The sequence below is a fragment of the Ovis aries genome, chromosome 1 (genome assembly GCF_016772045.2).
Source record: "Ovis aries strain OAR_USU_Benz2616 breed Rambouillet chromosome 1, ARS-UI_Ramb_v3.0, whole genome shotgun sequence".
NCBI lineage: Eukaryota > Metazoa > Chordata > Mammalia > Artiodactyla > Bovidae > Ovis > Ovis aries.
In genome coordinates, this window is record NC_056054.1 from 235516393 (window position 1) to 235539435 (window position 23043).

Here is a 23043-nt window from a genome sequence, read left to right on the forward strand (position 1 = left end):
AGATGGGCGTGAGTAGGGGCATCCTAGCTTTGGGGAGAATCACAGACTATGCATAAAATACAGCAAGTAGATAATTTTGTTGGAGTGTGCATTGTGTGAATGGAAGCAATGACAAGTAAAGCTGGAATAATACTAGATGAAATCATTAAAAGATCTTCCTTTTGAGAATGATTTGCTGTGTGAAGCAAAGTAAATGAAGCATCTGGACAGATGCCCCCAAACCTAGAAATGTACTCGTCTAAGTGTTTTGAGTTGGCTCCATGCTTTAGATTTATAGATTGAGAGTTGTATTGATCAAGGTCTTTATTCAAAGACAAGAAAAGTTAAGTCAGAATTTGGATAAACTACCCCCAGATGATAGCAGATAGGCTGATTTCTTGGTCCAGATGACTTGATATAAGCCAGAAAAATATTTGTGAGAGCCAGTTCAAAACTCTTGGTTATGCAAAGATCTCGTGTGTGTATAGGTTTGTCTGTATAGTGATAATTGCATCATTAATTACCATATTTATGTAATATAATTTATTGCTAAGAGTACAGCTGCATCCCCATTTTCAGAAACAATGCAGCTTGTTTCTTGGTGAGACATTTTATTCTTAGGAGAATGTATACTTATTGTAGTTCAGTCACTGAGTTGTGTTCGACTCTTTGTGACCTCATGGGCCACAGCACACCAGGCTGCCTTGTCCTTCACTATCTCCCAGAGTTTGGTCAAACTCATGTCCATTGAGTCAGTGAAACCATCCAACCAACTCTTTCTTTGTTGCCTCCTTCTCGTTCTGACCTCAATCTTTCCCAGCATCAGGGTCTTTTCCAGTGAGTTGACTGTTCACATCGGGTGGCCAGAGTACTGAAGCTCTCAGTTCTTCCAATGAATATTCAGGATTGATTTCCCTTAGGATTGACTGGTACAGGGATATATGCTAATTCAATGGGATGGTTGAAAATTGCTATTCAAATATTACTTCAAACAAATTAGAAAATACATGTTTATCTGAAAGCCTTGTGGTTGAAAGAGTGAGGCTAGAAAATGGATTAATTGAGAGAGACTAAAGAGAGGCCCAAATTTGGATTTTTCATGGATAGTGAGCAGAATCTAAGGGGCTTCAGATCATAGGCAAATCTGACTCCAAGACACAGCTAATGTCTTCTTCTTTTATCATCTAATTTAATCCTCTCAACAGCCTTATGAAATAGAAACTACTATCTCCATTTAAATGTAATAAGACTGTGGCTCAGAAAGCTAAGTGATTAGCTAATTCATCAGCACAAGTAACAGACCTGGAATTTGAACACTCATCTGGTTTCACTTTCAGTGCCCTTTCTTCTCAGTACTCAAGAGATACATGATCTACCTACTTCAGAAACCTGCTGGCCTTTGCCCTCATCAAAGCAGAAAAGGAGGAGATAATAATTTTAAAATACTGGTTAATTAACCATTGCACTTCCCCAACATTTTATTATGAAAAAATTCCCGCATACAAAAGTCAAAAGCATTTCACAGGATGCCCTTCGTATAGCTGCAAGTTAGATTCTACAATTTGCATTTTATCCTCCTTGCTTTGGGCTTCCCAGGTGGGGCTAGTGATAAAGAACCTGCCTGCCAGCGCTAGAGACATAAGAGATACGGGTTCAATTCCTGCGTTGGGAAGGTCCCCTGGAGGAGAACATGGCAACCCACTCCAGTATTCTTGTCTGGAGAATCCCATGGACAGAGGAACCTAGTGGGCTACAGTTTATAGGGTTGCAAAGAGTCAGACACAATTGAAGCAACTTAGCACACACTACTTGCTTTATTGTATATCTGTCCGTCTAGTTATCCCATAATTTTATCATTATCTCAATTTTAAGTGCATTTCACAGTAGATTGAAGATATCAGTAGTCTTTAACTCATTACTTCAGCATGCATATTATTAACTGAAGTTCAATACTGGCTTATAGATTTATTAAAAATTTGAAATAAAAATACAGTGAAACACACTGATCTAATTTAAATTTATTTATTTTAATTGGAGACTAATTACTTTACAATATTGTATTGGTTTTGCCATACATCAACATGAATCCGCCACAGGTGTACACATGTTCCCCATCCTGAACCCCTCTCCCACCTCCCTCACCATACCATCCCTCTGGGTCATCCCAGTGCACCAGCCCCAAGCATCCTGTATCCTGTATCGAACCTGGACTGGCAATGCGTTTCTTATATGATATTATACATGTTTCAATGCCATTCTCCCAAATCATCCCACCCTCTGCTTCTCCCACAGAGTCCAAAAGACTGTTCTATACTTCTGTGTCTCTTTTGCTGTCTCGCATACAGGGTTATCGTTACTATCTTTCTAAATTTAATATATATGTGTTAGTATACTGTATTAGTGTTTTTCTTTCTGGCTTACTTTACTCTGTATAATAGGCTCCAGTTTCATCCACCTCATTAGAACTGATTCAAATATATTCTTTTTAATGGCTGAGTAATACTCCATTGTGTATATGTACCACAGCTTTCTTATCCATTCATCTGCTGATGGATATCTAGGTTGCTTCCATGTCCTGGCTATTGCAAACAGTGCTGCGATGAACATTGGGTTACACGTGTCTCTTTCAATTCTGGTTTCCTCGGTGTGTATGACCAGCAGTGGGATTGCTGGGTCATAAGGCAGTTCTATTTCCAGTTTTTAAGGAATCTCCACACTGTTCTCCATAGTGGCTGTACTAGTTTGCATTCCCACCAACAGTGTAAGAGGGTTCCCTTTTCTCCACACCCTCTCCACCACTTATTGCTTGTAGACTTTTGGATAGCAGCCACTCTGACTGGCTTGAAATGGTACCTCATTGTGGTTTTGATTTGCATTTCTCTGATAATGAGTGATATTGAGCATCTTTTCATGTCTTTGTTAGCAATCTGTATGTCTTCTTTGGAGAAATGTCTGTTCAGTTCTTTGGCCCATTTTTGATTGGGTCATCAAACACACTGATCTAAAGTGTGTTACTCAATAATTTCAGACAAATGCATACAGTTGTGCAGCCTGAATTTCTCTCCTGATACACAACATTGCTCTCAGACCAGAAAGTTCTCATATGTCCTTTTCCAGTCAAGTTCCATCCCCTCCACCCCCTTTAGGACACCATTGTTTGGTTTTCTGGTTCATTGTTAGTTTGTTTAACCATAAATGAATGTTGCCTGTTTAGAATTTCATATAAATGAAAGGAAACAGTATGTACTTTTTTGTATAAGGATTCTGTCACAGCAGCATAAGATATTTTGATAATAATTCATTTTATCTTAAGTGTCAGTAGTTTATTCCTTATTTCCGCTAATGGACAGCTGGACTGTTTTGGTTTTTAATCTGTTATGGAATAAAGCAGCTCTGAATATTATTATAGCAATTTTTCATTTCTTTTGGTGTAACTACTGGTCACAGGGTGAGTATGTGCTCTGCTTAGTTGCTCAATCGTGTCCGACTCTTTGCGACCTCATGGACTGTAGCTTACCAGGCTCCTCTGTTCAAGGGGATTCTCTTGGCAAGAATACTGGAGTGGGTTTCCATGCCCTCCTCCAAGAGGTTTAATTTAATAAGAAACTGCCAAAACCTTTTGCAAAAAAGTTTGTGCCATTTTACACTCCCAGTAACACTGTATGAGAGTTCTGTTGCTCCACATTGCTATCAATCTTCTAAATTTTATACTTCTGGAGAGCTGGCATTGTTTTCTCGTTGGGGAAGAGAGCCCTGCACAGCCAGCTTTGGTTGGATTCTCCGTTCCCTCTGAGTCAACTTCCATTTAAGCTTTCCCCACAATGATTTGTCACAGTTTGTAAATATTCCCCAATTTTCTCATTCATATTTTTTTCTACTTATCCATAACATTTTGCTGAATTTTTTTCCTGAATTCATTTTCCTGAATTCTCTGATTTTAACATATTTTACTTCTACTAATTGGCTCTAATAATGCCTCCTCTTTCATTGCAATGAAATGTTAGTCACTCAATCATGTCCAACTCTTTGAGACCCTATGGACTGTAGTCTGCCAGGCTCCTCTGTCCATGGAATTTGGCAGGCAAGAACACTGGAATGGGTAGCTTCTCTTCTCCAGGGATCTTCCTGACCCAGGAATTGAACCCAGGTCTTCTGCATTGTAGACGGATTCTTTACCCTCTGAGCCACCAGGGAAACCACCAGATTTTTCCTTTTGACTAATATGATTCAGTTGTAATTGTTGAGTTTTTTATTGTTAGTAGTCAAATGAGAGGATTCATTTATGCATGCTCTTTGTAGCCCAAGTTGGACAGTTATATTTAAGTAAGGAATTCTGCCAGACATTTCAGAATTTCAGACTCAAAGTTTTAGTCAGCAAGAATTGCTTTTATTTACAATGGACTTCTTGGGCCTGGGTAGAAGAAGGATAGTTTTATGGTGATGTTGTTGATTGACAGTTGTTTGATCAGAGGACTTTGGTAATACATGGAAAACTGATAAATCAAAGGACAAAAGGCAATGAGCAGTAGGTTTTGTTTGTTTTAATTTGAAAAGACTTAAATGGACAGAAGAGCTAAACCTAGGGATTGTCCATATTAATCTTTGTGTTTGTTAAACCCATTGTGTTTGTAATTCACTGTGAGTGACAGAAGTCCCTTGTTTTTTACCTGCTTGGTACCTAGAAGAGGGAAAACCTGCTAGAAGTCTTCTTGGAGGGCATTATTGAAGCTTAAATATCACTTTAAAAAAGGCACCACTGATAATTTGCAATATGCTATGCTCTGCCAGTGATTAAAATAGTTTAACTGATTCCAAAAAGGCAGGTACCCCTGTTAGAATAAGAATTTTTAAAATAACATTTAAAGGGAATTTCTTTATATGGACTTCAAATTTAGGAATTCTCAAAGAAGGCAGTAGCATAAATTCATTTCTATTTTCATTAGGTAGACATTTCTCAACAATTTATACTTGTGTCCACATTCATTAAAAAAAGAAAAAAGAAGAAATATGAAAACTGCTTATTCCAAAATTCTAGCCTCAGGTCAAGAGAAAAGAGCCAAGCAAAAATGAAACTGGAATTGAATGGCATGGATATTATAAGTATAAAGCAGGGCATATACATGCTTAGTCCTGTCTGGTCTTTGTAGCCCTCCAGGTCTGCACCCCTCCAGTCTTCTCTGTCCCTGGGATTTTCCAGGCAAGAATACTGGAGTCAGTTGCCATTTTCCACTCCAGGGGATTTTCCCAGCCATGGGTCCAACTCATGTCTCTGGTGTCTCCTGCATTGGCAGATGGATTCTTTACCACTGAGCCACCTGGGTAAATGGAGCTACAAAACAGTTCTTTGGATATCAGAGCAATCTTTTCCCCTTTTTAGCTGTGTGATCTTGGGGGCAAGATGTTTAAATTTTCTAAGTTTCATAACGTAATCTTAAACGTTAATAAGACGTAAAGCAACTCAGTTCAGTTCAGTCGTCGTCTGAGTCATGTCCATCAAGTCGGTGATGCCATCCAACCATCTTATCCTCTGTCCTCCCGCCTTCAGTCTTTCCCAGCATCAGGAGCTTTTCCAAAGTGTCAGTTCTTCACATCAGATGGCCAAAGTATTGGAGTTTCAGCTTTAGCATCGGTCTTTCCAATGAACATTCAGGACTGATTTCCTTTAAGATTGACTTGTTGGATCTCCTTGCAGTCCAAGGCACTTTCAAGAGTCTTCTCCAACACCACAGTTCAAAAGCATCAATTCTTCAGTGCTCAGCTTTCTTAATGGTTCAACTCTCAAATCCATACACGATTACTGGAAAAACCATAGCTTTGACTAGACAGACGTTTGCTGACAAGGTAATGTCTCTGCTTTTTAATATGCTGTCTAGGTTTGTCATACTTTTTCTTCCAAGGAGCAAGCATCTTTTAATTTCATGGCTTCAGTCACCATCTGCAGTGATGTTGGATGCCAAGAAAATAAAGTCTGTCTCTGTTTCCATTGTTTCTCCATATATTTCCCATGAAGTAATGGGACTGGATGCCACAATTTTAGTTTTCTGAATGTTGAGTTTTAAGCCAGCTTTTTCACTCTCTTCTTTCACTTTCATCAAGAGACTCTTCAGTTCCTTCTCACTTTCTGCCATAAGGGTGGTGTCATCTGAAAATCTGAAGTTATTGATATTTATCCCAGCAATCTTGATTCCAGCTTATTCTTCGTCCAGTCCAGCATTTCTCATTATGCACTCTGCATATAAGTTAAATAAGCGGAGGACAGTATAAAGCCTTCACGTACTCTTTTCCCAATTTGGAACCAGTCTGTTGTTCTATTTCTGGGTCTAACTGTTTCTTTTTGACTGCATACAGATTTCTCAGGAGGCAGGCAAGGTGGTCTGGTATTCCCATGTCTTGAAGAATTTTCCACAGTTTATTTTGATCCACACAGTCAAAGGCTTTCGTGTAGTCAATAAAGTAGAAGTAGATGTTTTTCTGGAAATCGCTTGCCTTTTCAATGATTCAATGGATATTGTCAACGTGATCTCTGGTTCCTCTGCCTTTTATAAATCCAGCTTGAACATCTGGAAGTTCACAGTTCACATACTGTTAAGCCTTACTTGGAGAATTTTGAGCATTACTTTGCTAGCGTGTAAGATGAGTGCAATTGTGTGGTAGTTTGAACATTCTTTGGCATTGCCTTTCTTTGAGAATAGAATGAATACTGACCTTTTCCAATCCTGTGGCCACTGCTGAGTTTTCCAGATGCGTTCAGCACTTTCACAGCATCATCTTTTAGGATTTGAAATAGCTCAGCTGGAATTCCATCACCTCCACTAGCTTTGTTTATAGTGATCTAAGGCCCACTTGGCCTCGCATCCCAGCATGTCTGGCTCTAGGTGAGTGATCACACTATTGTGGTTATCTGGGTCATTAAGATCTTTTCTGTATCGTTTCTATGTATTCTTGCCACCTCTTCTTAATATCTTTTGCTTCTGTTAGGTCCATACCATTTCTGTCCTTTATCATGCCCATCTTTGCATGAAATGTTCCCTTGGTAGCCCTAATTTTTTTTGAAGAAATCTCTAGTTTTCCCGTTCTATTATTTTACTCCATTTCTTCACATTGATCAGTGAAGAAGGCTTTCTTATCTCTCCTTGCTATTCTTTGGTAGTCAGCATTCAAATGGATGTATCTTTCCTTTTCTCCTTTCCCTTTAGCTTCTCTTCTTTTCACAGCTATTTATAAGGCCTCCTCAGACAACCATTTTGCCTTTTTGCATTTCTTTTTGTTGGGGATGGTCTTGATCACCATCTCTGGTACAATGTCATGAACCTCTGTCCATATTTCTTTAGGCACTCTGTCTATCAGTCCTAATCCCTTGAATCTGTTTGTCACTTCTACTGTATAATCATATGGGATTTGATTTAGGTCATACCTTAATGTTCTAATGTTTTTCCCTACTTTCTTCAATTTAAGTCTGAATTTTTCAAGAAGGAGTTCATAATCTGAGCCACAGTCAGCTCCTGGTCTTGTTTTTGTTGACTGTATAGAGCTTAAAAAATGCAAGAAAGAGAACCCCCAAATAAGATAACTGTCCACAAAATTTTTAGAATTCTCTCAGCAGTCTTACAGAATAACATTACCCCCTCACCCCAATTTTTAGATGAGAGAATTGATATCTTTACTTATTCAAGAATGCACAGCTAAGTTATCGGTGAAGCTGAAGCTATTGGAGATGCTGTTTCAACATGGATATAAACAAATTCCCAAAGCTAGTATCTTTTCCATATAAAGTACCTACCAGTTTGTTGGAAGTTAGTAAGTGCTTAGTAATTATGAATCACCCAAGCAGGACAGAAAGAGAGAGACAGGGAGGGACAGAGAGACGAAGGGGAGAAATATGTAAGCTGGAAATAACTAAAAATGGGATTACTGTGTTCTACATTGAGATACTTGAGATGCCCTCTCTGAAGTTCTCTTTTATAAAATTGCTATAGACCAGGGATTCTATACTTAGAGTCCACTAAATGTGTAGCGACTGTGGATGGAATTTGTGAGGGGTAATATGAGAACTTGGGAGGAAAATAATTGTGTCTGTTTTAACTTAGTCCTCCTGGAAATACAGCACTTCTTCAGTTATGCATGTAGGTAATCAACTGTTAATAGAACTCACAGATATTTTCGTATCAAATTATAGTTGTGGTACATATACAGAAGTCATGTATATGCCCGACTAATTCCAAATAATTGTAGTTCTTAGAACCACCACTCGATCTTATTATTTGATGCCCCAAGAAGAAATACATATATTACTACATGGCATATTTTAAATACTTTGATGATCTATTTCAATATAAATGGTTTTCTTTGTAATTCTATATATTTTATTTTATGCATTATATATATGCATATGTATATCCAGTTGAGTATATATTCAACTATGACAAAGATGAAAGTATAGACTATTATTACCATACAAGAAGGCCTTCTCATGTCACCTCTCAGTCAATAGCTATTCAAAGATAATCATTGTTCTGATTTCTACCATCCTGGTTTGGTTTTATTTTAAAAATGAAATTTCTTTAAGCACATAATATATACCTTTTAGTGCTTAGCTTCTTCTGTGCAAACTTAATATATGAGTGATTCATTCACTATTCATTCATTAGAGGTTGTGTTCTTCAAAGACAGGTGCTGAGGAATTTGGATTGTGAGATGCAGGTGAGTGCTCTACACCTGTAAAAGGAAGGAAGCGGGCAGAAACAGGAATGGGCAGAGAAAGAAGTTGAACTGTGACGTCGACCTGACAACGCCTCAAGTCAGCATTGCCATCAGGGTGTCCTGAGCTAAAATGGCTCAGAATTTACATCCCTCTCTCGTTCATTTCTTAGGTGTGGGCTGCTCTGGGAAGAGCCAGCCAGAGGCAAAGCACTCCTTGCAATTGAGGCAGATTCTGAAAGAGGTGGACTGGTGGACTTGACTGCATTGCTTGTGACTGGTCAGTAAATCCCATGGCAGGATTTTTTCTAAGAAGGGCTGAAAATAAATTATCTACAAGTTGGATTAATATCTCATTACACTGAGATGAGAGAAAGTTTCGTTTCCAAGTTCTTCTGTATATAAAAATTGCATTTTGGAAGCTGGATCTTGGTGTTACATCTCAGAGACACATTACCAAAGTTATGCTGTGTAATATACAATGTGTGAATATAGCTTGACAATAAGTCTTGGATTCTGATAAAGTCTGCAGTTTTATACTTCTTCAATATTGCCTTGGCTATTTTTAAGTTTTTGCATCACTCTGTGAATTGTAGTAGTACTGGTTGCCAGGAGCTAGTGCCTAGAAAGGCAGTCCATCATGAAGGATGTGAAGTTGATGAACATAATGAGCTGGATTGCACCAGGCAAAGAGCTGAGATATTGTGCACTCTAACCTCTATCACAAACTTAAATTTTCTCATTGGCTTGCATTAGCAGATTCATTACAGCCAGATTTGGCTTGCATGGTGAATATTTTGCCCTTTCATAGTATTGTTATAATGTATAGAAATATTCAGAGAATGAGTTTTCATACTAAAGGAAATATGTATTCCACGTGATTAATATACACCCATATGCTCTATCTCTAAATTTTTATATTGTGGGCTACTTACTATATTGGAAATATAATAAGGTGGTGTTTAGTAATACATTTTATATTAATTCTGGTAATGTAGCTGTGATGGAAACTGTGAACAGAAGCCTACCGAACCCAAAACAATAGTGAACATAGTTAGCCATTTCATGCTCCAGTACCTACAGCTAAACATGTACTAAGGGAGGTCAATGACAGCACAGACTTCCTTTCTACAGTGTCATTTTCAGTTGGGGAATGAATGCAATTATGTTTAATTGAGTTGAGGCACATTATTACACTGAGGCATGCCTCTCTTGGTTGTAAATAAGAAATCTGTGGATAAATTCTTTCAATCTGCATGGACTAAAAATTAGTAATGGCAGCCAATGTATGTCTCCTCCCAATTAAGAAGGCTCTTTGGTATTATTAGAAGGCACTTCTGACATTTGATTAAAGCAGAGGTCAGGTGAATAAAAATTCATGTAATATAGGCAGGAATCTGTGTAGACAAATGGGAAATGTAGCCTAGTGAAAGAAAAGTGGTTAGAGATACTGAAGATCTGAATCTTAGCTCCAAAGTCATGACCCACTAGTTATATATAGCTGCAGAAGGTAACTGATTACTTTATCAATGAAATGAAGCTGGTAAAAATGCATCTTAAAGATCTCCTCCCACAGAGCTCTGGTTATAAGTGCAATTCATACTGTAAGGAGAACATATTGTAAGGAGCAATATGTTAATGTTATCACCAATCACTTAAATTACTCGAGAATACATTATTTGAGGGAAAATGTAGATGTCATATGGTAATTGTTATTTTGCTACTGTGATGCCCAGCTTCTCCATTTCTTGACGTTGTTTTTCACATCACCTGTTTTTTCCTATTCATAATTACATCAGTTGCATTTTCACTGTAAATACACATTGATATACAGAGTTTTCTACATAAACTCAGCAACTGTGATTTCTTTTTTCATGGGAAGGAAGGGATATAAACTACTAGTGTTTCAGATTGCCAGCATCTGAACCTGATTTAGATTCCAGGTGGGCTCAATATAATTTGTCAAATTTGTTAATCACAGAGCAGAAGAAGAGGTATTAGTGGATTAATCTGATTGCTTCGTTTTGCTCAGTGCTCTGATATGCACATGTTTAACAATGTTCCTTCCACCTCCTGTTTTCAGTTAATGATTCTATTGCTCTGTGTTGACCTTTGCTTCCAATTCTAATTTTGGAATTGGCTGGCTTTAAAGTCATGCTGAAAAGAATTCTGAGGCCTCCTCTGGACTTGGTAGGAAAGTGCGGTGTAATCAATAAATGATAACTGCTTCAGGCATGGAAGCAGCCATGGCCGCACATATGCCACAGGCTAGCCCCTCCCTGCTGCCTTCACTGCTTCATGAATCACACTGAACATAATGATTTGGATGGAAAATTTAATTGCACAAACTCTTGGGAAAGAAATTATTATCATTTGCTTGATATTTTACACATCATTTAAATTATATTAACAATCTTTGGTCCCTCTTCTTGTTCTGCCATCAGACTGGAGTGGGACAAGAATTTATAATGATGGTAACATTGTATTCACCACTCTCTCATTGGGGAGAGCCCTCCATGACTTAATTTAGTCATGTGATTTTGTCGTAAAGAATCTTCACTGCAGTTCAGTTCAGTTCAGTTGCTCAGTCGCGTCTGACTCTTTGTGACCCCATGAATCACAGCATGCCAGGCCTCCCTGTCCATCACCAACTCCTGGAGTTCACTCATATTCATGTCCATCGAGTCAGTGATGGCATCCAGCCATCTCATCCTCTGTCGTCCCCTTCTCCTCCTGCCCCCAGTCCCTCCCAGCATCAGAGTCTTTTCCAATGAGTCAACTCTTCGCATGAGGTGGCCAAAGTACTGGAGTTTCAGCTTTAGCATCATTCCTTCCAAAGAAATTCCAGGGCTGATCTTCAGAATGGACTGGTTGGATCTCCTAGCATGATGTAATTCACATACCATTTTCTTCTCAACAGGGCTAATGTCCCCCAAACTTCATTCTTTTATATATATATATATATATATATATATATATATATATATATATATATATAAAACCACAAAACTTTAAATAGCATTTAGTATTTCTTTAATGTCTTTAAGGACCAAATGCTCTCTGAGTGTATTAAATGGTGCTTCAGAAGCAAAGTTGTTTCAATATACAGGTGCCAAAGAGTTAGGATTCTCTCTGATAAAATAAAGGAATATATATGTGGCTCATTTGGTAGAGAATCTTCCTTAAATGCAAGAGACTGCCTGCAATGCAGGAGACCCAGATTTGGTTCCTGGGTCAGGAAGATCCCCTGGAGAAGGAAATAGCAACCCACTCCAGTATTTTTGCCTGGAGAATCCCAAAGGACAGATGAGCCTGGTGGGCTACAGTCCGTGGGGTCGCAAGAGTTGAACACAGCTTAGCAACTAAACTACCATCACCTGATAAAATAAAAAGATTTAATTTCAATTTCATTGAGCTTAGTAAATACACATATGTCCAAACCACCTGATCCCTAGTTCAAAGACTGTCTTTGTTTTCCAACAGCTAAAGTAGAACATATCAAGAGGCTACTTTTCTTCAAGAATGAGACAGCTTGAGGAAAAGTACTCAGAAAGCACATCAACATGTAAGCAAATCACAGTGATAATAAAAAGCAAAGTATAAGGAGATGCGACATGTTTTACCTAATGGCTTACTCAGAACCTCATGTGGGTTTTATAAAAGATATCCTCAAGGTGTTTATGGTATTTTTGAGTATATAAAATGTATGCCTTGGATTATGGAAATATAATTAAAGACATAATTATAAGCAAGTAAATGAGGAAGAGAAGAATTGATATAACTGATGTTTTACATAGAAATAGAAGTTTCTGTGAAGACTTGCAAATAACTTGTAAATAACAATGTGTTTAAAATCTCATGAAGTTTTCAGGAATGTACTAATGGAGATCTTTCCACATGTGTGGTACATGCTTTGGAAATAAAACCTGTATTTAAAGTATGGCTCAACCAACAAGGTTCTTTGACCTTGATTACATTGCTTGTTTCTAAGCCTATTACTTCATTTATAAAACAGACATATATTCAAAATCCTACAGTTTATGTATATTAAAATAGATATTTAATACAATGAATAGTTATTGAATATCTGCTATATGTAAGATACTCTTTTAAGAACTGTGTAAAACACCAACACCAATAAGGGAAAATCTTGCCCTTGTGGATAGCAGATTCCAGTGGGAATTTCATTAACTATTCTATTCATTTGGCAAACATTCATTAAACGTAGGAGAAGGCAATGGCAACCCACTCCAGTACTCTTGCCTGGAAAATCCCATGGATGGAGGAGCCTGGTGAGTTGCAGTCCATGGGGTCGCAGAAGAGTCGGACACGACTGAGTGACTTCACTTTCATGCATTGGAGAAGGAAATGGCAACCCACTCCAGTGTTCTTGCCTGGAGAATCCCAGGAATGGGGGAACCTGTTGGGCTGCCGTCTATGGAGTCACACAGAGTCGGACAAGACTGAAGCAACTTAGCAGCAGCCGCAGCAGCATTAAATGTATATTATGGTTCAAGAACTCTGCCTCTCCTTTTGTGGTGTTTTCTTGGGAGGCACACAATACCCAAAGAAACCTGCATGCTATGGAGTAGTGCAAAGAAAGAAAAAAACAGGATCTTCGGGAGAAAAATGAGGAAACAAGGGGAGAGCTAATTTCATTTGAGTGGTAAGGAATGACTTTTCTAAGGTCTGCTGCTGCTGCTGCTAAGTCTAATTTAGACTAATTCATTAGAATATTAGATTAAGGCTTGAAAAAGGGGTAGGAAATGATTTATAGCAGAAGAAAGAACATGTTTAAAGACTCCTAAATTAAGAACAAACGGTGCATTTCAGGACCTGAAAAATGGCCAGTGTGTCTGAGTGAGTGAGTGACTGGATGAGTGAGTGAGTGAATGGAAAACGAAGAGCTCAGCAGAGGCCAGTCTTGTATATCATTTCCATGCCATGTTTACAGTTTGGCTTTTATTCTAAGTGCCATTGAAGCCACTTAAGGATTTCAAGCAAGGGAGTGATGTGATCCAATTTACCTCATAAAATCTCCATCCTGACTGCTGTATGGAAAATTGATTGAGGGGTATCATATTTGGTACCAAAGAGAATAAGTCTATTGCAGAAATTCAGGTGAAGAGTCATGATTTATATTTGGGTGGTGGTGGTAGATTCTAAAAGTAAAGAATGGGTTTGAAATATGTTTTGGAAGTAGAATTAAGTAGTGGATAGTATGTGAGAATTTGATAGATGACTCAGAGTTAGGTCTAAAGAGTGGTAGCCTGGTTTCTGACTTGAACAGCAGGGTGAATCATTCCACCTGAAGGTGTGTAGTTAAGACAGAGGCTCTATGGCCTACAAAAACTGCAATATTATTTATTTGGTCTTTTATAGAAAAAGTTTGCCAACCCTGGTCTAGTGCATAGATTTCAATGCCCTATGGGCTGATTACTAGCTCTTGCATTTACTAGATGTTTATCAGTCAACAATTACATAACTAATCTGTGCCTTAGTTTCATTTCTAAAATGAAGGCAGTATCAATACTTACCTTGTAAGATGGCTCTTATAAAAGAGAAATGATATAACTCTAGTAAATTGTCTGGCATATGTAAAACATTTAATAAACATTTAATAAATATTAGCTGTTGTTATTCCTCACTTGATATACAGTTTCGTTCCTACCACCTGGAGCCCTCCATCAGTCTTTATGACTTGACAGCCTGCTTGCATGGAGCAGTGATTGGAGAGCTTGCCAAGATGTCTTTTGAGCTTCCCAGGTGGCATAGTGGTAAAGAATCCACCCACCAACACAGAAGACCCAAGAGACACAGGTTCGACTCCTGGGTCAGGAAGATCCCTTGGAGTAGGAAATGGCAACCCATTCCAGTATGCTTGCCTGGAAAATTCCATGGACAGAGGAGCCTGGCAGTCCATGGGACTGCAGAGTCGGACACGACTGAGCACATGCACACACACATAAGAATGTGTAACTTTAATGGTGAAAGAGGCCTGAATGAAATATTCATTTAAAAAGTCAACTGGTATTCATCAACTGGTCTACAGACAATGCTTTTTAGAGATTTGTCATGATTTTTAATGTAGCTGTTGGGTGGGACAGATGTCATTGTTTAGCTGCTAAGTCATGTCCGACTCTTTGCGGCCCCATGGACTGTAACCTGCCAGGCTCCTCTCTCCATGGAATTTTCCAAGCAAGAATACTGGATTGGGTTGCCGTTTCCTTCACCAGGGATCTTCCCAACCCAGGATTCGAACACGCATCTCCAGCTTGGCAGGTGGATTCTTTACCACTGAGCCACCTGGGAAGCCTGGGTGGGGGCAAGGTATGGAGCAATTAATGAAGCTCCAAGTTTTCATGTCCTATAGATATCTGGACAAGACAGTTTTCTAGGTCAGGTGTCTGCAAACTAGGGCCTGTGAGCAGATGCAGCTCCTTGCCTGTTTTTATGTGGTTCTCAAGCTTAAAATGATTTTTACTTTTTTAAAAGATTGTAAAACAAAACAAAATAGCAAAGACTAGATGGTAGAGATGAGTGGGGGCCCACATGGTCTAAATATTTGCTATCTGGCCCTTTATAGAAAAAGGTTGCCCATTCCTGTCCTACACAGAAGAAAGTACTTTACGTTTATCTTTTGTATTTTAAACTTACTGGATTAAAGAATTAAGCACAGAGTTAAAAACCCAAGTTTGTTCTGTGAGCTCACTTTCTTTTTGGAGTTAATCCATTTATGAAATTTATTTTTGCCTTCTTCATGATAGCATGTCGCTTGTCAAATATATGTATCTCTGTTTCAAACTGTACCATTTCTTTGAATCATTATGGTAGACAGCAAATCCAGAGCTGGTAAGTCATTTATTTATTATGCGAATTGTTTGCATGGAGGGAGGCTAGTGGCTTTTTAAACGACACTCTTGTTAGTTCTCATTACCTAGTTGGTCCCAACTTGGGATTTATCAAACCCAGAAAGAATTCCTAAAACAACTTTTCAATTGACTCAAGAAAAAGAAGGCAGGGAGGCAGGAAAGATTGAAGGACGGAAGGAGAAAGCAGTGGTCACTTTAAGGCCACTTATTGCTTCAGTCACGTCTCCCCAAACCTGCCTACTTTTACACTGAGCTCTTTTTCAGCTTCTCAGAGTTTCCTCTTCAATTCAGGTCAGGCTCACACAAGGACAGTTTGCTTTAGTCCCAGAGGACTAGCTAAAAGCTGTTGTGATAATAAATGAATCCACAGTCTTTTCCAAGATAGCCGCAGGCATTTCAGCTATAGGTCTGCAGGGGCTCACTTGCGCACCAGGCATTGTCTTTTTCCTTATAGCATGTGGTTTGTAGCTTATTTGAGGCCACTCTATCAGTAAAGCTATGCACGGTTAATTTCCTAAATTAGTTATCTTTAACAAGAATATGCAAATTTGGAGAGAGTGACTTGTAGAATTTACATTTTCTAAGACTAACTTTTGATACCATGTAAACTATCTGGAGTTCTTGAACAGTATTCCAAATATCTCAATAACTGAAGTGAAAAAGTGAGTGTTTGTTGCTCAGTTGTGTCGGACTCTTTGTGACCCGTTGACTGTAGCCCCCAGGCTCCTCTGTCCATGAAATTTTCCAGGCAAGAATATTGGAGTGGGTTGCCATTTCTTCTTCCAGGGGATCTTCTCAACTCAGGGATTGAACCCAGGTGTCCTGCATTGCAGGCAGATTCTTTACCGTCTGAGCCACCAGTAAATGTCTAAGTTTTCCAAATGATATTCTAATCAAATATACTTGATAAGCATATTTAGAAAATTTCTCCTCAGGTCTTTACAAATTTCCTGATAATACACTTAATGTACATACCATTTTGTCCCAGAGTTTAATAGTAGAAATAATGAGTAAAATAGAAAAGGAGGGGTATTTTGGCTTATGCTAAATAACTTCTAAAATTGCATTATCTAACATGATAGCCACCAGCCATACGTGTTTATGGAACATTTGAATGTAGCTAGTTAAACTAAGGAACTAATTTATTAAAAAGATTTTATTTTATATTGGAGTATAGTTGATTTATAATGTTTATAAATGCTTATAATGTTTATAATGTTTATAATGCTTTAGGTACAGCAAAGTGATTCAGTTATACATGTACATATATCTATTCTTTTTTCAGATTCTTTTCCCATACAGGTTATTATAGAATATTGAGTAGAGTTCCCTGTACTATACACTAGATCCTTGTTGATTATCTGTTTTATATATAGTAATGTATATCTGTTAATCCCAACTTCTAATTTATCCTTTCCCCCGATGTTTCCTATTTGGTAACCATGTGTTTGTTTTCTATGTCTGTGAGTCTATTTCTGTTTTGTAAATAAGTGCATTCATATCATGTTTATTAGATTCCACGTATCAAAGTCAAAGTGTTAGTCACTCAGTCGTATCCAACTCTTTGCACCCCCACAGACTGTAGCCTTCCAGGCTCCTCTATCCATAGAGTTCTCCAGGTAAGAATACGGGAGTAGGTTGCCATTCCCTTCTCCAGGGGAACTTCCCAACCCAGGTCTCCTGCATCATAGGCAGATTCTTTACTGTCTGAGCCACCGGGATTCCATGTATAAGTGATATCATATGATATTTGTCTTTGTAGGACTGACTTCACTTAGTTTGGTCATCTCTGGGTCCATCCATGTTGCTGCAAATGGCAGTATTGCATTCTTTTTTATGGTTGAGTAATAGTCCATTGTATATATGTACCACGTCTTCTTTATCCATTCCTCCATTGATGGACATTTAGGTTGGTTCCATGTTCTGGCTATAGTGAATCATGCTGCAGTGAACATTAAGGTGCCTGTATCTTTTCAAATTATGTTTTCTCCAGATAACTGCCTAGGAATGGGATTACTGGATCATATGGTAGCTCTATTTTTAGTTTTTTAAGGAACCTCCATGCTTTTCTCCATAGTGGCTACACCAATTTATATTCCCACCAACAGTGTAGGAAAGTTCCCTTTACTTCACACCCACTCCAGCATTTACTGTTTGTAGATATTTTGATGAAAGCCATTCTGACCAGTGTGAGGTGATACCTCATTGTAGTTTTGATTTGCCTTTCTCTAATAATTAGTGATGTTGAGCATCTTTTCACGTGCTTTTTGGCCATCTATATTTCTTCTTTGGAGAACTGTGTATTTTGATCTTCTGTCCATTTGATTGGGTTTTTTGTTTTTTGATATTGAGCTGAATTAGCTGTTTGCATAGTTTGAAGATTAATACCTGTTGGTTGCTTTGTTTGCAAAGATTTTTCTCTCCTTCTGAGGGTTCTCTCTTTTTTTTATGGTTTCTTTGGTTGTGCAAAAGCTTTAAGTTTAATTAGGTACCATTTGTTTATTTTTGTTTTTATTTCCATTGCTCTTAAGTGATAGATTGAAAGAGATCTTGCTGTAATTATTTCAAAGACCATTCTACCTGTGTTTTTCTCTCAGAGTTTTATAGTATCAGGCCTTCTTTTAGGTCTTTAATCCATTTTGAGTTAATTTTTGTGTATAGTGTTAGGAAGTATTCTAATTTCATTTGTTTAGATGTAACTGTCCAGTTTTCCCTGTACTACTTATTGAGCAGACTGTCTTTTCTCCATTGTATATTCTTGTCTCCTCTGTTATAGAGTAGGTGACCATAGTTGCATGGGTTTATCTCTGGATTTTCTATTCTGTTCCATTGATCTATATTTCTTATTTTTCAGACATAATGCTATTGCAGTCTTAATAGACTACAGTTTAGTATAAACGTAACTTTTAAATACCTTGGGCAACAAAATAGTTTATATGACTAGCTAACTGTAGTATTAAAATACCATAGACAAAGAGACCTGGCATGCTGCAGTCCATGAGGACTGGTATACAGCAAAGTGATTCAGTTATAAATCTATATATACATTCTTTTTCATTATTTTAACACAAGCTATTGAATATAGTTCCTGTGCTGTACAGTAGGACCTTGTTGTTTATCCACTATATATATATGATAGCTAAAGAAGAGTTTATAAATTTGATTATAAAAATTGTGTTACAGAAAGATTATTTTGTTGCTTCTGAGGAGAATAAATAAGAAGTGCTTTTACCAAGAAGGACCTACTGTATAGCACATAGAACTTTGCTCAATGTTACGTGACATCCCGGGTGGGAAGGGAGTTTGGGAGAGAATGGATACATTTATATGTATCATTAGGTCCCTTCACTGTTCACCTGAGACTACCACAACATTGTTAATTGGCTATACCCCAATACAAAATAAGAAGTTTAAAGCTTAAAAAAGAAGTGCTTTTGGCTGGAGGTAGAGAGTTTGGTAAGCTATTGCAGTGGTTCTGGCAAGAAATGATGAGAGCCTAAGCAAGAGCAGATAACTGCTAAGGGACCAAGGGAATGCTGGGTAAGTCCAGGCTTCCATTTTTGGGGGTTCCCTCTAGGTAGGAGTAAATGTTTCAGGGATAACTTGTATGAATGAATTAAATCACACAGTAGCACGTATAGGAGGCTATTTTTGACAATAATTTGCTCACTCACTAGATTATATAATTTAGGTTTGAAAGTAAATCATTCATTTTGGATGGACTGATACAATGGGAAGAGAAAGTAAAAGGGTAAAGATCCATCTGTTTAAAAAAGGATTTATGTAAATCACCTATAATTCAGTAAAAAAGATATTAAAGCAATAAAAATTGATTTGTACCATGTAGGCTTTTCTGAAAACGTCTCTAAACTTCTATTTGGAACTAAAAGGCAGTGTATAGTGCATTATACTCTGACCTTTAGCACATTTTATCTTCTAGTCGATCTCCTAAACACTAAGGTAAAAAAATTTTTATGACAATCATTCACAAATGTTAACATCTGATGCCCTTGGTTGCTGTATTACAAATGACATAAAATTTCACAATAATTGATGTGACTAAGTAGAAATTCAAAACAGTTGAGATTTGTATCAACTTCTGTCATTACTGAAAACACTATCTAGATAGGGAAAGCGCTGTCATAAACAGATAAGTATAATAAATGCTGGGGCTTCTGAGCTGGCTCAGTGGTAAAGAATCACCTGCCAAGCAGGAGATGTGGTTTTGATCCATGGGTTGGGAAGATCCCCTGGAGAAGAAAATGGCAACCCACTCTAGCAGTATTCTTGCCTGGAAAATCCGGTTGACAGACAAACCTGGTGAGCTGTAGTCCATGGGGTTGCAGAAAGAGTCAGACATGACTTAGCAACTAAACAACACCCCACTCCAGTACTCTTGACTGGAAAATCCCATAGACAGAGGAGCCTGGTAGGCTGCAGTCCATGGGGTCGCACAGAGTCAGACACGATTGAGCGACTTCACTTTCACTTTTCACTTTCATGCATTGGAGAAGGAAATGGCAACCCACTCCAGTGTTCTTGCCTGGAGAATCCCAGGGATGGGGGAGCCTGGTGGGCTGCTGTCTAAGGGGTCGCACAGAGTCGGACACGACTGAAGCGACTTAGCAGCAGCAGCAGTAAGTACTAGAGAATGCATAAAAAAATATCATGTCTCCTCTTTGTTTAATTTCTATTTGTTAATTTATTTATTTTTGGTTGAGTTGGGTCTTCACTGCTGTACACTGGCTTTCTCTAGTTTCGGGATTGGTGGCTACTCTCTAGTTGCAGCATGTGGACTTATTGCGGTGGCTTCTCTTCTTGTGGAGCACAGGATCTAGGGTGCACAAACTTCAGTAGTTGCAGCTCCTGGGCCCCAGAGTGTGGGCTCAGTAACTGTTATGGACAAGCTTAGCTGCTCCAAGGCATGTGGAATCTTCCCAGACCAAGGATCAAACCCTTTTCCCCGGGCAGGAAGATTCTTATACACTGTAACACCAAGTAAGTCCTCCTCTTTGTTAATTAACACTTACTATAAAGATATGACAGATGAAGGGAAACCCAAAAGTCCATAAAAGCATACACTTAAATTTTATGCACAGTACTTTTGATGTTTGGATATAACCAAGATCATAAGCTTCTTAGCAGCTTTCACACTTACATGCAGCTGATAACATATTAAGTGCATTTTATGATTTTCTTTTACCAAAATATCTTGAAAATTATGACAAGCTAATTAAATATCACTTTGAATTTTAGAATGAAATTTTGATGGTACTGGGACTAACGGGTGGAAGGAAACTATTTTTTTTCTTCTATGCTATACCCTGGAAAGAGTAAAGGCACTTCGGGAGGAAGGCAGAAGATGAGATGGTTAAATAACATTGCTGGCTCAATGGACATGAATTTGAGCAAATTCTGGGAAATAATGGAGGACAGAAGAGCCAGGAGCACTGCAGTCCATGGGGTCACAAAGAGTTGGACACAGCTCAGTGACTCGAGAACAATAACAACCATAGAGGGAGACAGGTGCTGCAGAAACCTCGTTTCTATTAAACTTTACAAAAATATGAGGGGCCAGCTTTATACATGAGAAACCAGAGAATTAAAATATTGAAATGTTATTGCTGAGGACTGCAACTAAGTATTTCAAGTCTAATGTATACATGTGTTTTAAAAAATATTAGAGACAGAAGAAGCTCCAAGCTGGTGGTGTGGAAGACCCTGAGCTCACCTTCTCCCACAGGTACACCAAATCACAACTATTTACAGAATAGCTATCTATAAGAATGACCTGAAAACTAGCAGAAAATATTTTCCAAAACTAAAAATATAAAGAAGAAGCCACAATGACATAAGTTGGAGGGGCAGAGACACAATATAGACAAGACCCACACCCCCAGTTGGCAACCCACAGATGGAAGGAATATCACAGTTGTAGAGGTGCTCTCTAAGGAGCCAGGTTGTAAGCCCCACATTGGGCTTCCCAGGCCCAGGGGACTTGTACCAGGAAGATAAGCCTCCAACATCTGGCTTTGAAAAACCAGCAGACTTGTGATTGAGCTGCAAGACTACAGGAAACAGACTCTGCTCTTTTTTTGTTTTAATTGAAGTATAGTTGATTAGTTTCAGGTGAACAAAATAGTGATTACATATTTTTATAGATTATAATCTGCAAAAAAGTTATTGTAAAATATTGACTATATTTCCTGTGCTGTATATTCCATCCTTGTAACGTATTTATTTTATACCTAATAGTTTTTTTTCTCTGAATCCCCTTACCTTTCCCCTCAGCCAGTCCCCTCCCCTCTGGTAACCACTAGTGTGTTCTCTGTATCTGTGCAGAGACTCTCCCTGGCATGCACAAAATCTTACATGCTTTGCACCCCAGCACAGATGCAGTTTCCTAAAGGCACCACTAAAAAGCTATTAGAACTAACAAATGAATTCAGTAAAGTTGCAGGATACAAAATTAATACACAGATATCTGTTACATTTCTATACCCTAATAACAAACTGTTGGAAAGAGAAATTTAAAAAGGAATCTCATTTATAATCACATCAAAAGAATAATATACCTAGGAATGTCTAATATAACAAAGAAGGTAAAAAACCTGTACTCTTAAAACTATAAGATACTGATAAAAGTTGAAAATGATATAAACTAATGGAAATATTATTTAAATTACTGTATTCCCCAAGGCAGTTTATATATTCAGTGTAATCCCTATCAAATACCAATGGCAATTCCACACAACTAGAAAAAATAATTCTAAAATTTATATACAGGGTTCCCTTGTGGTCCAGTAGTTAAGACTCCCTGCTCCCAATGCAGGGGGCATGGGTTCAATCCTTAGTCAGGGAACTAAGATCTTGCATAGTGTCTGGCATGGCCAAAAAAATTAAATGAAATTTACATGGAAACATAAAAAAGCTTGAATAGTCAAAGCAATCTTGAGGGAGAAGAACAAAGCTTGAGGTATCAAACTGACTGATTCCAGGCTATACTACAAAGCTACAATAATCAAAGCAGTATGGTATTGGCACAAAACAGATACACAGATCAATGGAACAGAATGAGAGAACTCAGAAATGAACCCAAACTTGAATGGGCAATTAATCTAGGACAAAGGAAGCAAGGATAAACAATGGGGGAAAAGATAAACTGTACAATAAATGCTATTGGGAAAACTGGACAACTACATGCAAAAGTATTAAACTGGATTACTCTCTTACACTCTCCAGTACTTAGGCCACCTCATGCGAAGAGCTGACTCATTGGAAAAGACTCTGATGCTGGGAGGGATTGGGGGCAGGAGGAGAAGGGGACGACCTAGGATGAGATGGCTGGATGGCATCACTGACTCAATGGACATGAGTCTGAGTGAACTCCGGGAGATGGTGACGGACAGGGAGGCCTGGCATGCTGCGATTCATGGGGTCGCAAAGAGTCGGACATGACTGAGTGACTGAACTGAACTGAACTCTCTTGTACCAT